The sequence below is a fragment of the Phodopus roborovskii genome, unplaced genomic scaffold (genome assembly GCF_943737965.1).
Source record: "Phodopus roborovskii unplaced genomic scaffold, PHOROB, whole genome shotgun sequence".
In the NCBI taxonomy this organism is placed as follows: Eukaryota; Metazoa; Chordata; class Mammalia; order Rodentia; family Cricetidae; genus Phodopus; species Phodopus roborovskii.
The window spans coordinates 15891196-15906981 of NW_026126540.1; positions in this window are offsets into that span (position 1 = coordinate 15891196).

Consider the following 15786-nt stretch of genomic DNA (forward strand, 5'->3'; position numbering starts at 1 on the left):
TTAGTTGATTACTTATATAGTCAAGTTGACAACTAAGATTAGCATCACACACATTTTTCTTGTGTATATGTGGGCAATAACAGAACTAAATGAGTAACTCTCAGAATGGGCTAGATATTTAAGTTTGAACATGATTTTGAGTTAAAGAGGGATGCATGTCTGTGTAGGACATCAACTAGGGGGTAATCAGGAAATGTACAGGAAACAGAGTAGGGTTGGACAAGCCAGTTTATACTAGCCATTAAGCTAATGGTCATTATTAAGATTATCAGGGAATAAAAATTCTTCTGGAATGAAGGAATACAGCCTCGAAGAGGGTAGAGCTGTACATTTCTCTTAGAAAAGATGAACTTCCTTTTATCTTCTTCCTGTGCCTTATTTCTCAAAAATAGCCTTATACCAAGAAGATCATCTTTGGGGGGTGATACATCTGCTCTCTTAAATTACCACTTTTCATTTGTCACTAAACAGCCATAAACTGAAAGAATGACTAGATTAGACTTCTCAATTCCTCCAAAGGATATACAGCAAGGGGTGTAGGGAGTGAGCACCCACTTATTAACTGAATAGTTTAATAGGCAAAGATGTCTCTACCTTGAGGGTACTTTCATATTTGCAAGGTTTGCTTTGAATGCTAGAAACTTAGACAATTTTCTCCTATTCTTCTTCTCAACAAACAAGGTAAAAGAAATTTTGTAACATGGAATTTTTTCTCAAATTTAAGGATACATATTAGTACTCACACAAAGAAATACTTTCCCAAGATACAGAGCCATTGTCTTTTTTCTAAGCCTGTGCCTCTAGCCTAAACTAAAACTTAAGCAACAGCACTTCATTCATCTTACAATTTTACATTCCTCTTACAATTTTAAGTCATTTCATGTTCAGGGATCCTAATACAGAACAAGACCTATGGGATCCTAAAGAAGTTACTCTTTGTGAGCCTGGTGTTCTCTGTCTCTTTTAGGCATTTAGTTTATACCAAAGAGGAGTAAAATTCAAGGGAGACACCAACATTCAAGGCAGAGAGGCTTGAAGGCTGAGTCTCCATCATTGAAACGGAAATGAGTAACCACCATTTAAGGTTAGTCTCTAGCAAGTCATCCCAACTCCTTTAGCACAATTATTACTTTGAGTTAACACAAGAAGAAGTTAGGATTGGTGAAATTTATTGATTTGTAGAGTCAAGCCAATTAAATGTTTGGCATTTCTGATGTAAGTTTCAAGTCAAAATGTTCCAAGTGTGTATTATGATGGCAACAAACACCTGTGTTCAATACGTTTCATTTCACAAGGTTACATTATTCTTCTCACATTAGGCATCAGACTGGTGAGAAAAAAAATATATGATTAATAAAGTATGTGAGACTTTACACTTCCCCATAGTGATTAACCACCTAACAGTAGGAAACCTCTGATCTGGATCAATTCTCTTGAGTCTACACTTAAATGAACTAATTAAATCAATTACTTTTGATGACCTTCTAAGAGGTCATGAGATTTTCTTAATGCACATTATAGGAATAAACTCTACTTTTTTGTTCATGTCCGTGGGCAGTGGTATGAATACAGAACACTTCTGTCGGTGGGGTTGAATTTATCTTCTTAATTAACTAAGTGTCTTTCTGATGATTAAATGACTCTGATGGTCAATAAGCTTCCAGAGGTTGACTTCATTTCCAGAAATCCCTTGATTATCGTGATTAACAATAATATTGCAATGAAAGGGTTCACTTTGTTGGCTATAACAGTCTTAGCAGGTTTTGAATGACCAAGGTCAATTACTCATCATGCAGTGTATGCAACTGTGGATAACAAGTATTCATGTATATCCACAAGATAAGTCTTTTGCTGTCTATCTAGATGTCAGTTTGAATTTTTTTTCAGTTCATCTACAAAGAATGATCCTTGAGAAGGGCAACCATATAATTTGTTTTCATAAACCAGACACTTGGAGCCTGAAGAAGGTACTAGTAATAACTCTTCCAGGACAATGGGCAAAGGTGACCATCCCAGACAACCTGAGATTTACTATCACACCTGTCACCCCTTCCATGAAGTTTTCAGGCTAAAGTCCAACTTGAAGAAAATAAATGGTGCAGGAATTTTCTATAAGCTTTATGAATGACAGGTGATGAAAACTTAACTATAAATCAGTTTGAACAGCAAACTTAACATGACTCTCAGAATATTAGGAAATAGGAACAGGACAGTTGGCCCACCATTTAAGAGCATATACTGCTCTTGGAAAAGCCCTGAATTCAGTTTCCACAGTCTGCTTTATGTGCTCACAACTACCTGTTTTCCAGCTCCAGGAGATCTGACATTTCTGATGTGCTGGGTCACATAATTGCCTCATGAGTGTAGAGAAAAGTTTTTATACGAGTTTGAAAGATACTGGGACTCTTTTAAAAAACTGTTTCTATGCTTTGTGTGGTTATTAATAATTTAGGAAAAAAATAAATAAACCTAGAAAATAAAAGGTTTTTACACTGATTTGGGAAGTGCTCTGATAAGATTGGCATCCACATAAGATTCAGTATTTTCTCAGGACATGGAGAAAGATTTGTCAGAAGAAATAAAAGAAAAACAATATAAAACCCAATGTTTTCATTGCAGGAAGTAGTTTTAAAAGAATTTTCAAAAGAAAAATGTATGTGTAAATCAGGTAGAATAATAACTTTAAATACTAAACTTAAGTCATTCTCAGGAGTTTATAAACCTTAATTTTATATTTAATGTATTTTAATATAACATGATTTACATAAAAATTGATTAGTCAACTATCTTGAATTACATTGTTTCAGAACCTACTATACATGGTTCTATGAGATACAATATAGTATACATGTAACTACACAATATAGTTACAGCTATATTGTAACTGTCACATAGAAATGAGCCTTCATTCCTTCTTCCCTTCCTTCCCTTCTCTTCTTTGTTTACCTTTTGTTATTATTTTTCTTTGCTTATCTGATTTATTTTTATTTTTGTGTATCCAACCCAGGTCTTGAAAAGCCAAATAATTACTCTTGAAGTACATCCTCATCCTCTTTTTGTCTTTTACTCTGCAAACCAAAACATTTGCCCTGGGAAAATCAACATAGAAACAATTCTGTATGTGACATTGCCATACCTGCAGTGTAAAAAGCAATTCTCAGGATACTGACTTGAGATGCCTGTCACATATTGTTGGTCCCCAATATATAATGAAATTTTCTACTGCTAAATTGCAACTGAGATGTAATATATACTGAGTGACTCTATATAATGAATTTTGAATGCCAATTTGATGAGTCTTCCTTCCTGCAGCATACCTCATGAATTTCTAAACTGCCCTTTAGGTGGATCAAAAAATAAAAATACAAATATATATATATATACATATATATATGTATATATATATATATTCAAACTTAATGTTAAATATCAGAGACCCCACAGACTATTTATTCATCACATTTGACAAATGAGCTATGATTTCTTAAGTCACCATTAAATCCACTGAGATTACAATGAACTAAATATTTAACAAAGGAATAGAGACTAATTGCACCAAAACTGTGTTCCAATCATTGAGGAAGGAACCATTTTAAAATAAGGTTGAGCTAGCTGTTTATTATTTTAGTAAAATGGCATTGTATCTCAAGAACAAAATTCATGTTACTTATAAAATTTTGCCCTGGTAAGTGTTTAGTTATTTAAAGAGGGAACTGAAAATTCATAATTTTATATACATTTTTAAACAAAAAAGCTTACATGAGATGATGCTGTGCCAGTAAGTTGTCTTTCATGCTCATGAATGCTCAGACTTTATTTAATTTTCTTGGAATGTAAATAGATGAAAAAGGAAGTGCACTCTGGGAGAGGAATCATCACTTACCTCTTTTAAGCCTGGTCCATGTCATGGCAAAGCAGCAGACAGACTATGGTGCACTGTATTCTGAGACCCACACCAAAAAATAAGGAAATTTCAATTACAAAAATCTGAGGCTTCTTTCTGTGTTCTTGGAGAAGCTTCCTCTGGGTATACCTTGCTTTTCTTGAATTTGCTCTCCCTCCCCCATCCCCCCTTTTCTGTTTTTTTTTTTTTTAATTATTATTATTAGTCTTTTCTATTGCCAGACAGTGATAATTATGAACAGTTTCAAGGAGCCAATCCTATGCTCAGATTGCATATCTCAATCAGATTAAAAAGATATAGTTGTTTTATGTGAGACCTTTCTGGTAAAGGGAGATTACTTGGGCTATTTTGATATTTGCTTTTCGTTCCTCTGTGGTACTTAGTTTTCACATTCCTTCCATGTCACCACATCTCTCCTACAGTGACCCTCCTTTCTCATCTATTTATTTTACCAGAAAGTAATAAATAAATAAATAAGATTTCTTTGAGACAACCCCATCACATCTTTAAAGTCATCTGGACGCTTTCATTATTTTCCCTTCTAGAATATGCTATGATCTAAGGAACTCAGACAAATTTTGCATATTTTTATAATTCATATAGGATTTTTTCTCTTCATTTCTGTCTGTATTTTTCTGTCCATGCCTGCTTATCCTCACTTCTCTCTTTAATATAACTAGTCCCAGAGTAAGCTATAGTAGATTCAGTGTTAATTTTCATACTTGTTAGTGTAATGTTCACAAAGAAACATTTTCAGTGTCCAGAGTAGAATCTAGACTTGTTTTGTTTTATTCCTATGTGTTTGTATCTGGGAGCACATTGGTTTAATTGTTGTTCCAGGAATATTTTCTCTGAGTTAAGAATACTGTTTTGGTCTTTTAAGATCTTTAGAATGGTATATTTTATGAAGAAAATAATAGAGCCAGTACATTTTCTCACTTTACATGAATTACTATGAAATGGCTTTCAATTTGCAAATTTCATCTCCTTTGTAGCCTAATCATGAGAATGTATTTTGGGACAAAATATCTGACTACCCTAGAGTAATGCTTACTCTATGGGTAATGAACATCAACAAAAACAGTCTACATACATTCACACAAAATATAATCTATAACATCCCAGACTCTACTAATGGTCCTAAGAATAAGATATAAAGTTGTATGCCTTTCTACCCTCAGAAAACTGTCAATAATTGGGCAATGAAGCAGCAATAGTACTACAGCATAGTAATAGAAGCTTCTTCTAAAACATTATGACTATATGTAGATGAAAAATGTTTTCAACAAACCTTACAGAAAATTCTTCTAGAACTTTCCAGCCTTTGGAAAGACTTTAGTCTGCCTACAGCTCACTTCTGGGACTCATCAACTCAGTGGTCAGACTGAATCATTTATTAGATTAGTGGCCTACCGAGAAATGCCCACTGTGAGTCAGGGAGAGCTGTGAGTTGCCTGCAGGCTCTTTGTATCTGAGCTGTTGCCAAGTGGGAGGGTTAGGACACAAGCAGAGGGGATGTGTAAATCCCTCAATTCAGTGCGCTTTTCATGTTAAGAATCTGAGGACCACTATGCTCCTTCTTTTTCATTAGCCTTGGGGCCAATCTGAAGTGATGTTTCTGTCTGCCACTTGGGTGATGAAATGCCAAGTAAAGAAATTAACTCAATAGATAACTGGAACAATTTCTCAAATTCTCCAGGTGGATCTACCCTACGACAAGGGTAACAGTCTCTCAGGTTGCTCTTGTTGTCTCATAGTCCTGACTGAGAGACATTTGTACCCATGTTTAATGAATGCTGACCTGGATGTATCTTTCTGAAAGTGACCTCAAAATGAATTATCTTCATATTGAGCCAGTACAAAGTGCATTGAAAAAGATTCATTATAGACACTATAGAATCTGGAATCTAAATGATTCAGAAATAATATGTTTTAAAAAAGTAAAAGAGGTCCATTTCCTGGACTTAAAGTCCATTTAGAGTCATGGTAGCAAAGGCTTGTCTTCCTAATGCTTTGGATGCTAAGGTAAGATTGTTTCTTGGCAATGAAATCCTGACCTATATAACAAATTTAAGGCTAGCCAGGGCTACATAGAGAGACCATACCTCAAAAAAATTTAGAAAATTCAAAGGAGAATTCACTTATTTTACTTAAAATTGAAAATAAATATTGTACCCATTTAAAAAAAACTGCAACACAGAATGGAAAAGAGAGAGAGAGAGAGATGTTACTATTTGGATTTTTTAATAAATGAGAAATATATCTGGAAATTGCTTTTTATAGATTTTTAAAAATTCAAAATTTGTCTATAAAGGAAGATTAAAATTAGTATTCTGAAGTTAATCTACTACTTTCCTTTTATGATGCATAACTAAGGCTGGTGTTTCAATATTTTAACAATTCCCAAACAGAGGGAGTTTTGTGTCATTTTGAAAATACTTCCTAGTGATTTCAATTATATATTGTGCCTATTTGTTTGAATGAAAAGCTCATTGTTCAATTATCATACCTTGTCTACAATTTTTCTAAGAGAATAAGACAGCACCATCTCTAAGTAGGAGTTATATTTAGCTTCCTAAGACTCTTATCCAAGAGATGCTGTTACCTTGTTACTATTCTCTTTTAAGTTTCTTCTGAGGTCTGTATATGACCATTTGAGCCTGCAGCTGGAATCCACCTTTCAAAGGTGTTCATCTTTGCTCTGTAGACTTGTTTATCATCCACAGTACATTTCTTAGAACCACTGGGTGTTGAAATCAGCACTGTGTCCAGTAACTTTGACTCTTTATTAAAATTAGCAGAGACAGAGTAAATATTAAAAGGTCTAGCCATCCCCTTCCCCTGTGATCTTACTCAGTTCAGTATAACTAGGGGTTTTGCCATACAATGGTAATTTTTTTTTACATGCAGTGAGTTGCAAGTTCACTCTTGTCAGTCAGATTTATGTATGCGACATCTGGAGAATGTTATTCACCCAAATCCCAGGCTAGTTACTGGGAGTGACCATTGGGAACCATGGATCACTTTTCTTGGGGGAATTTGGTGAGAGTAAAAAGTTGAATTTTCAGAACTGTGGAGGCTATACTTGAAGAATGAGATCACTCCTCTGCTACCACACATTTCAAAATGATTGTGAGATCTGGTGCTGTACATAACATTTAACATCTCAGTAAGATATTGTAGGTGATATAACCATCTACAATGACTGTGCAAATGTGGGAAGTGAGGCAGGAAAATGATCAGGTGTGGGGAAGGGAGGGTGGCCTTGACTACAGAGCTGTAGAACTGGGTCAAGATTAAGTTGAACCTCCTTCCTCCACCTCGGCTAAAGTATTCAGATAATTGGCTTCTGTCCAAGCCTTATCCAAAACTGAAAATTACAAAGACTTTTTAGAACATGTCTCTACATCCACTGGCAAAACAATATACCACTACATGTCATCATGTATTGAAAAATAATATGCAAGGGTACTTCTTCCTTTAGACTGACCCAGTGAATAATAAGTCTTTCTAGGTCAAGACTGAAAATAAAGACTATTTTCCTTGCTTGTGCATAGCTATTTCATTATACAGGTTATGTTTTAAAGCTCAGCAGCATAAGCACATGCCTGAGAGAATGTGAGACAGGCTGTGTGAATCAGAGAAGTTACCACTAGGTTCTCAGCTCAACTTTATCTCCTGGTACATCTGTCTTGAATCTATGTAGCGGTGAAACTACATTAAATTTTCTTTCTTTATCTTTTCTTAAGGTGTGTGTGGGGGGTGGGTGGGTGTGGGTGTGTACTCATTCAGAAAACATAGCAAAGGTCCCATTACTATAGAGGTACAGATCAACGTTATTAGAAGGCATAGCCATATATTTCCTCAAGCAAAATTTTATCACTCACACAGTTAGGGCATTTTTCTTTTAATTAAAAGAAAGCTGATCTTTTTTTTTTCAGGAGATCTTAGATACCATACCTTGTAGACATTCTCTTTGATGGGAGGCTGTTGACAGCTATTCATATCTACTGTCCCCAATATTCTGTCATTTTATAGAAAGCTCTAGAGTTTTCACAAGTAAGTACAGATGTTCCCACTTTTCTTGCATTACCCTTAACATATTCCCTATGGCCACAACACCAGACATACTTTTATTCAAGAGTGGGAGTGAAATAAGGAATTTTTTCATTTCTTTCTAAAGTGGGGGTTTCTTTCTAAACTTTGGTTTCAGTCACTAATTAAAATGTCTTTGGCTTATATACATGAACCATTTAATAACATAGAATTTGTTTTATAGTTTGAACATTTAGGATCTTTTCACATGCAACAAACACATAGATAAATATGCATTTGTTTTTATGTAATAAAAATTAATAATGATTTTCTTGTCATCATCAAATACAAATGACAACATGATAGGAGAAATGGACCAAAAACTCATCTAACTTAAATGTACTGTTAACCAAATGGATGAATGACCCAGACAAGCAATCTCTGTCAATAAATCAAGAACTCTTCATGATTAAACAATATCCCTGCACATTGCAGAGTCAGAGACAGGTCTGTATGGCATTCTTTATCACAGGTAATTTAATACAAACACATTAATCTTACAGGGGCCTACATCTTTACCACTCATTCACATAGAGAATTCTTCTTAATGTCATTGCATAGTTACTAGGGTAGTTAAACAAGATTACAAAATAGCCATTTTTGTAATAGTAAACAATTATATTAAGGTTTGTAATGATCTGGGCAGTGGAAAGAATATTTTTATGGTAGTAAAATCTGTATGATCTGTCATAGCAAAGAAAGTTCAGTTAGACAATTTGAAGATTACAATTTCCATTCAGAAAAATAAGGAAACTCTAATCTAAAATATTATTATTGCTAGTTTTTCACAATGTCTGTGTATGCCAGTAATTATTTCTTTGTCAAGAGTACAATTACTAAATCCTAACTAAATCAAAAAAATCTCTGCTAAAAAATTACTTCAAAGTTAAAATTGATGTAATCGTACCAATTAATACTCACTGTAGTAACTTCAAATAAATTTTGAATTATGATGATGTACCAAAAAAATCATTCATAAGGGCTTTAAGTTTACTTTAAATACAAAGGATATATATCTTCACAGAGAGAAATAAGAAAGAACAAAATATCAAGGGTTATAAGAGATTTGTAAATAGGGGAAAAGTATAAGGGAAAGAAGACAGGGAGTGGGGGAGACAGGAGAAAGCGATGTACTGAGAGAGTAGACAGAGATAGAGACAAGTAGAGAGATAAATTGACTCTATAAACCTCTTACCTTTAAAAAGTTCAAAAGTGAATATGGTTGTGTGAGCATATTGTAGGTGCCATTAGTCAGGTAACACAGTGGGTTCAAAACTAATGGCCAATGGCCACACTCAGACACAGAGCTCTGAAATCTTTCCATACTACTGAATTGGAGATGACTTCATGCACTTGACTTTTTTTTCTGAATTTCAATTTCCTTACCTGTATAAACAAACCACTAATTAGTCAAATAATAAGTTTAAGAGGTAATAAAAAATACATATAAAATAATCTAAACATAATGTATTTCAAAAGAAGTATATATTCATTGTCTGCTAATCTACAGCTTAGAAACAACCAAAGATGTTCTCACATTAAAAAAGAAATGACAAAATTTATCTCAACATTAAAGCTGTTTGAAGTTATGCTTTAGCATTATAGACTCAACGATGCCAATGAAGTCATGCACAGGTAGACTTCTTTTTCAATCCCCCCAATACATGGAATAATGCAACAAAGAAGACAGACAAATAGATTGGATGGAATTAAGCAATGTGAAACTCAGTGCCCATACTCGAAATGACCTGAGAACCTCTCCCTCTGTGCAGGATTTCATGTTTAAAACATAAGAACAAAATAAGACATATTGTGGTATAACCTCAGAGGCCCATGCAATATATGCTTTTCTTCATATTTCTCTTTTATTGAGTGATAGGGGGAAGAAAGGAGGTATAAACAGTGTAAAGTGGGATCATAATATTTTGTGTCTTTTAACTGTAACTAAAAATTCAAATATACAATAGAGAAATGGGGTTAAAAAGCTTGGAGTTATTTATTCTTATGCATATATATTAATGATTACCAGCTGAAAAGGAAAAGAGGAAACATTCTTATTCTGAGAGTAAAAAAGAAGAATAATAAAATGTGGAATGGTACAAAAACGATCCACCTTGTTTGCAAAGCAAGTTTTCCCTATAAATGGCCTTCATGTCAGCATAGCTGTGCAGGTGCTGAGTGTTGAGTGCATTCTGCCAACTTGTGGATGATTTTCATCTTCACACAATATCTTTAAACAAAAACAGAATGGCTTTTCTTGTCAGAATAGTAGGATGTAAGTTATAGTTTTACATCCATTTGTGTGGAACTTTCTACAGATTCACTCATGCTCCTGGTGTCACAATTATCACTCACTGTGTGGATGAATTCTAAAAGGCAATTTTGCATCCTAAAAGTAAACTAGTAGAATTAAATAATGTCTGTAGTAACGTTTTGAATTTCACCTTTAAAATGGAGGTAAACATCAAAATTCTGACAATACTCTTTTTTTCTGGGCCAACTTTGAGTAACTTTCAATAAATGCATGTTTCTTGGGATATACCTGATTCTTCCATATAAAACCACAAACATCTCTACTCAGTTTTCTTCCAGAAAACTTCCCCTGTTTCTGGGAATAGTGGAATTCAATGTTTAACATTCTCAGCATTAATTGTCAATATGAGACTTGTTACAATATTTGTTCATGTCTTTATTCAGTTTTTCTTCATTGTAAGAAAAATTATACATGCAGCTATGTACTTGTTTCTGATAAAATACAGATGATTATCACTTAATGTGGAAAGACTATCATTAATAAGCTCTTAGGTATTAATAACTAACATATTGTAAGATATGGGCTAGTATATATCCATTATCTTACTTGATGAAGAAAACCGCAGTTATTCTATGAAATAGTCATTTCCATTAACTTTCTTCCAAATGAATACATATTTAATTAGCATCATTTAGAACTGCCCAATTTTCATTCTTGTTGTCAATAAATGAATTAATTCAGTACTTGTAGTTCTTTCTGTAAATGGGATCAGGCCACAGCTCCAATTTCTGTCAACTTTTCCATCTTTACTGAAAACTCATTACCAAGAAATGTGTTGAAATTCCTTTTCAAAAGACAAAATTCAGGTGGTTCTTTTCTTATCTCCCAAAGGCAAACAAGCTGATACAGAGTCAATTTAATAGAGTTTCTGTTTCTGTTCTGGTGTGAGTAGCCTACCAAGCACAAGGCAGGTCTGATGAAAACATAATACAGTGCAATTTTATTATTCATGGTGGGAAACAACTTCAGAAGACAGTTCTATGTGTGTGTGTGTGTGTGTGTGTGTGTGTGTGTGTGTGTGTGTGTGTATGAGGACAAAGAATCTGATCCAGAAGGTTTTGTGACTGGAAGCATTTCTAGCTTCTTGCAGTTTCACAGTAGAGGTTGGAAGAGCTGAAAGCATGGGATGATCCTTAGTTGCTCAAAGTCTTTGGACCTCTATAGAATACTTGACATCATGACAGAACTCAGTGTTTGCAAACAGTGCCTTCCAGAATAGCCTGCCTTCTACACACACACACACACACACACACACACACACACACACACACACACACTATCCTCTTCCCATCCATACATAATAGTGATGGTAATGGGTTATGTGTTTTATCATATGAGCTCTGAGTCATTCTTTTGCTACCTGACAAGGTAGCACCTAGAGTTACTACAGCCCTGAAGAAGCAAGAAGGGTTTCTGGTTCCTGTTAATGAGCTGAAGTACAACAGAGGTAAATAACTGAAAATATTCAGTGTTCTTCCTGGAAAAATAGAGCTGTGGTGCTAATAACAAAATGTGATAACCTGGAAAAGAATAGGGAAGAGACAGAACATGAAAAGACTGTCAGTTCTGCCAGGTACAAAGACACAGAACTACCCTAATTGTATGCAAGAGTTGCAGCATATGACTTCTAGGATTACTTCTATTTGGAGAAGGATTTTCAGCACTATAGAAAAAGATAATGTCCTATATTGTTTGGTGTATCTATAGCACAACCACCTGGATGTGAAAGGGTGGTGTTAGTACACATTTCAAGGTCCTTGAGTCCTGGAGAGACTTATTGTTTCCTGCCTAAGTAGAATATCTGTGTGTTTTTTGCAGAGACTAAAATACAGCAGAGGATCAAGAAGGAGAAATGTATCTATAAATGAATCCCTGGGAAATCTTTGGGAACACAAGGACACTATACATTGTGACTGTGTCACTTTAATGTCTTGATTGTAACACTGCATTAAATATTACTATCCTGGAGAAAACTAAGCAAAGCATTCACAGGATCTCTCTGTATTGTGTATTATAACTGTCTATAAACCAACGGTTCTCTAAAAACAAAGAGATTAGAATTAATTTACTTAGGAAACTACTGATACCAAAATGAAAATCAATGAGCAAAATACATTCTGTATATAATTTCACACTTGGCATATGTAATAGAGTATCTTCAATGAGTCAATTAAATTAATTTTATATGAACAAGTGCTTAGAATTACAGTGTAATGTCTATCAATGCTAACTGAGTTTCTTGAGTGTTACTCTGGGGCAGAATACAGTAGAGCTTTGTCCTAATTTCTAATATCAAAACTACTATTTAAAAGAAACCAAATGAAGGCTACTCTTGTAAATGATTCTTTCATGTATGGAAACTTTCCTCTACTTGCTCTCAGTGATGGGTTGTTATGCTGCTAACGAGCTCCAACAGGTGACATTAAAAAACTGAGCCTTCACATTGAAATACTTGATCAAAAACATTTCATTTTCTCTGCCATGTTGCTGAGGGCACTTATCGGGTGACGTATGATTTATCCACCAAGAAGAAAAATGGAACTTAGCTGTCCTCAGACCCAAAGATTCACCCATAATGAAGAAGAGCCAAGGAAGAGGAAGAAGAGAAGGAGGAAAAGAATACTGAAGCTGGGATTGGACAATCTAAGATGATGAGAAGAAGTCCCACTCTGAACTGTGTTCTCCTGATGTTGGTTAGATGAATTATGTGAGCATGAGCAAGGAAAAGCCCCCAGAACTCTGAATGCAGAAAGTGACCTCCACCACTACACAAACACAGGAAACCATGATTCCCTAGAAAGAGCCAAGAAAATCCTACAACACCAACTCACCTTTTTTGCTATTACTCATGAAAAGACAGCAAAACATTATCTATGAAAACCATCTTTGTTTATGTAAATTATGCAGACATTATACTGTGTAGTAAGCTCTTTCTAATACCTCAAATGAAAATAACAGTCCCCATTTTTGACCTACTATAGAGTAAGCTTCGACTCCCACAAAGGACATAACTAAATGAGTCTCATGACTCCAAGAAAGCCCAAAGTGTGCCCACTTACTGAACTGTTGTAGTCAGTTCTGCCCCATTATCACTAACACATGAAAATAATCACCATAAAAGATAAAAAGTTTTTTTCATCTCATTTTGGAAATTTTAAGTCTGTGATTTGGGTGGAGCTATTGCTTTAGAACCATAGAATGACCTCACATCATGGTGAAGAGAAGGTAGGAAACCAGCATCGCTCAGCATCCCTCATGAAAGAAACAAGAGAGGATGAAGGGGTCTGTCTCTCACAGTCCTCTTCCAGAAACATACAAGGTTTCTTTTTCCTGCCACACTCCACTGCTTATAGACTCCAACACGCAGCAGGCTACGCCTTTATGTGATAGACCTTCAAGGGTTAGTTAAGATCAAACTTCATGTCAGCTAAAGCACAGTACTGACAGTGACTAGGTGAATATATTATGTCTCCCAGTGTTATACAAGAGATATCAAGTCATTCTCGTTACACTTTGTTTAGATGTTGAACCAACACCAATTTAAGAGACCATATTATGTATTGTTTAACTTGTTTACTCTAAGGAGCCTGTGGAATAGAGCTTGTTATTTCCCATCAAGTGAATTCAGTGGAGATTATGAATGGCAGGCATTCACTAATTTATGGTGAATGAATGATCCTACATTATTTACATCATTTAGCCATCATATGACACCATAAACAAAACACTGCTGAACTAATCTCAGAAATTATGAAATTAGATTTATTGAGATTGAATTATGCATCAAAATTTCCAAACAGAAGTAGCCTTGTCTCTCAAACTCTAAATGGTTGCAGCAACTTTGAAACATATGAGAAGAAAAAAAAATCTAATTTGTGACTAAGTACTGTGCTATTCTGTGTACACAAGTCCCAATTCTTCCTGTTTGCAACATGTTGCCATGTTTTCTTTTGCTAACACATCCATTGGTAGGATTTAGCCATGTTACTCAACTACTGCACTAATAGTAAATACTGCTTCACACAAATCATAATAGCATGATAATCTACATATACCTTCGGTTCTATTACTTTTTATACTATTTTTATTTCATTTTTACTTTGTTAAAAGAATCACATTGTGCATCAGTGGCTGGCCTGGAAATCTCCATGAGGACTTAGCTTTTTTACAACTCACAAACTGAGCAGGAGAGTTAATAGAAGTTCAAAATTATACCTCACAGAGTACAGATACTATGTTACGAGAAGAGAGCTGTGTATCATGAAACAGTAGATGCAGGAGGAAACATGAATTAATGAGTTCCAACTCTGTTGATTTGTAGTTTGGGAAAGATGAGGTCCAAAGAGTTTCATGATCTGTGTTGAGAGCAAACCACTAGCAAAAAGGATAATCTGCTATCTTTATTAAAATAAATAACAAAACACATGCAACAACTGGAGCTTATCAGTTTTCCTTGCAACACAATGATGAGAAATGAATTTGAATAAAGCCAACTGAAAAACAATAGAACTCAGGAGGCAGAGGCAGGCAGATCTTTGTGAGTTCGAGGCCAGCCTGGGCTAAAGAGTGAATGCCAGGATAGGCCCCAAAGCTACACAGAGAACCCGTCTCGAAACACCAAAAGAAAAACAGAAAAATTTGAAATAAAAGCATACTATTAGCAATTTTCAGGTGGTTATATTTTAATATGCTCCATCTATGCAGACTGTCATTTCTGTATTTGACTTAGCTTTTACTTTTATTTTTTTTTAGCTTTTTGAAATTTTATTTATTCTTTTATTTTACTTTTTTGTTTCTGTTTGTTTGATATTTTTTTTAAATTGAAACAAGCTTGTTTTACATACCAATCCCTGTTCCCTCATCCTTCCATCTTCCCTTGTTTCCCCACTAAACCCCAGTCCATCCCCTTTCTGCTCCCCAGGGAGGGTGAGGCCTTCCATGGGGAGTCTTCAAAGTCTGTCATATCATTTGGAGCAGTGCTAGGCCTCCCCCATAGTGTGGAATGGGCTCCCAAAGACCATTCCTATACTACGGATAAATACTGATCCACTACCAGAGGCCCCACAGACTGCCTAGTCCTCTTAACTAACACCCACATTCAGGGAGTCTGGGTCAGTCCTATACTGAATTCCCAGATATCAGACTGGAGTTATTAGCTCTCCCTTGTTCCAGCCAGAAGATTCTGTGGGTTTCTCATCACTCCTTCCTCTCTGCTACTAAATTCCAGGAGTTCAGCTCAGTGTATAGCTGTGAGTGTCGGCTTCTACTTCCATCAGCTACTAGGGGAAGGCTCACATTTGTCTTTTTGTGACTGGGATACCGAACTCAGAATGGTTCCTTCGAGTTCCAACCATTTGCCTGCGAATTTGGAGATGCCTCCCTCCCCCCCCCCAGCCACTGCTAAGTAGTGTTTGTTCATTGAGTAAATGTACCACATTTTCTCTATCCATTATTCAATTAAGGGGCATTTAGG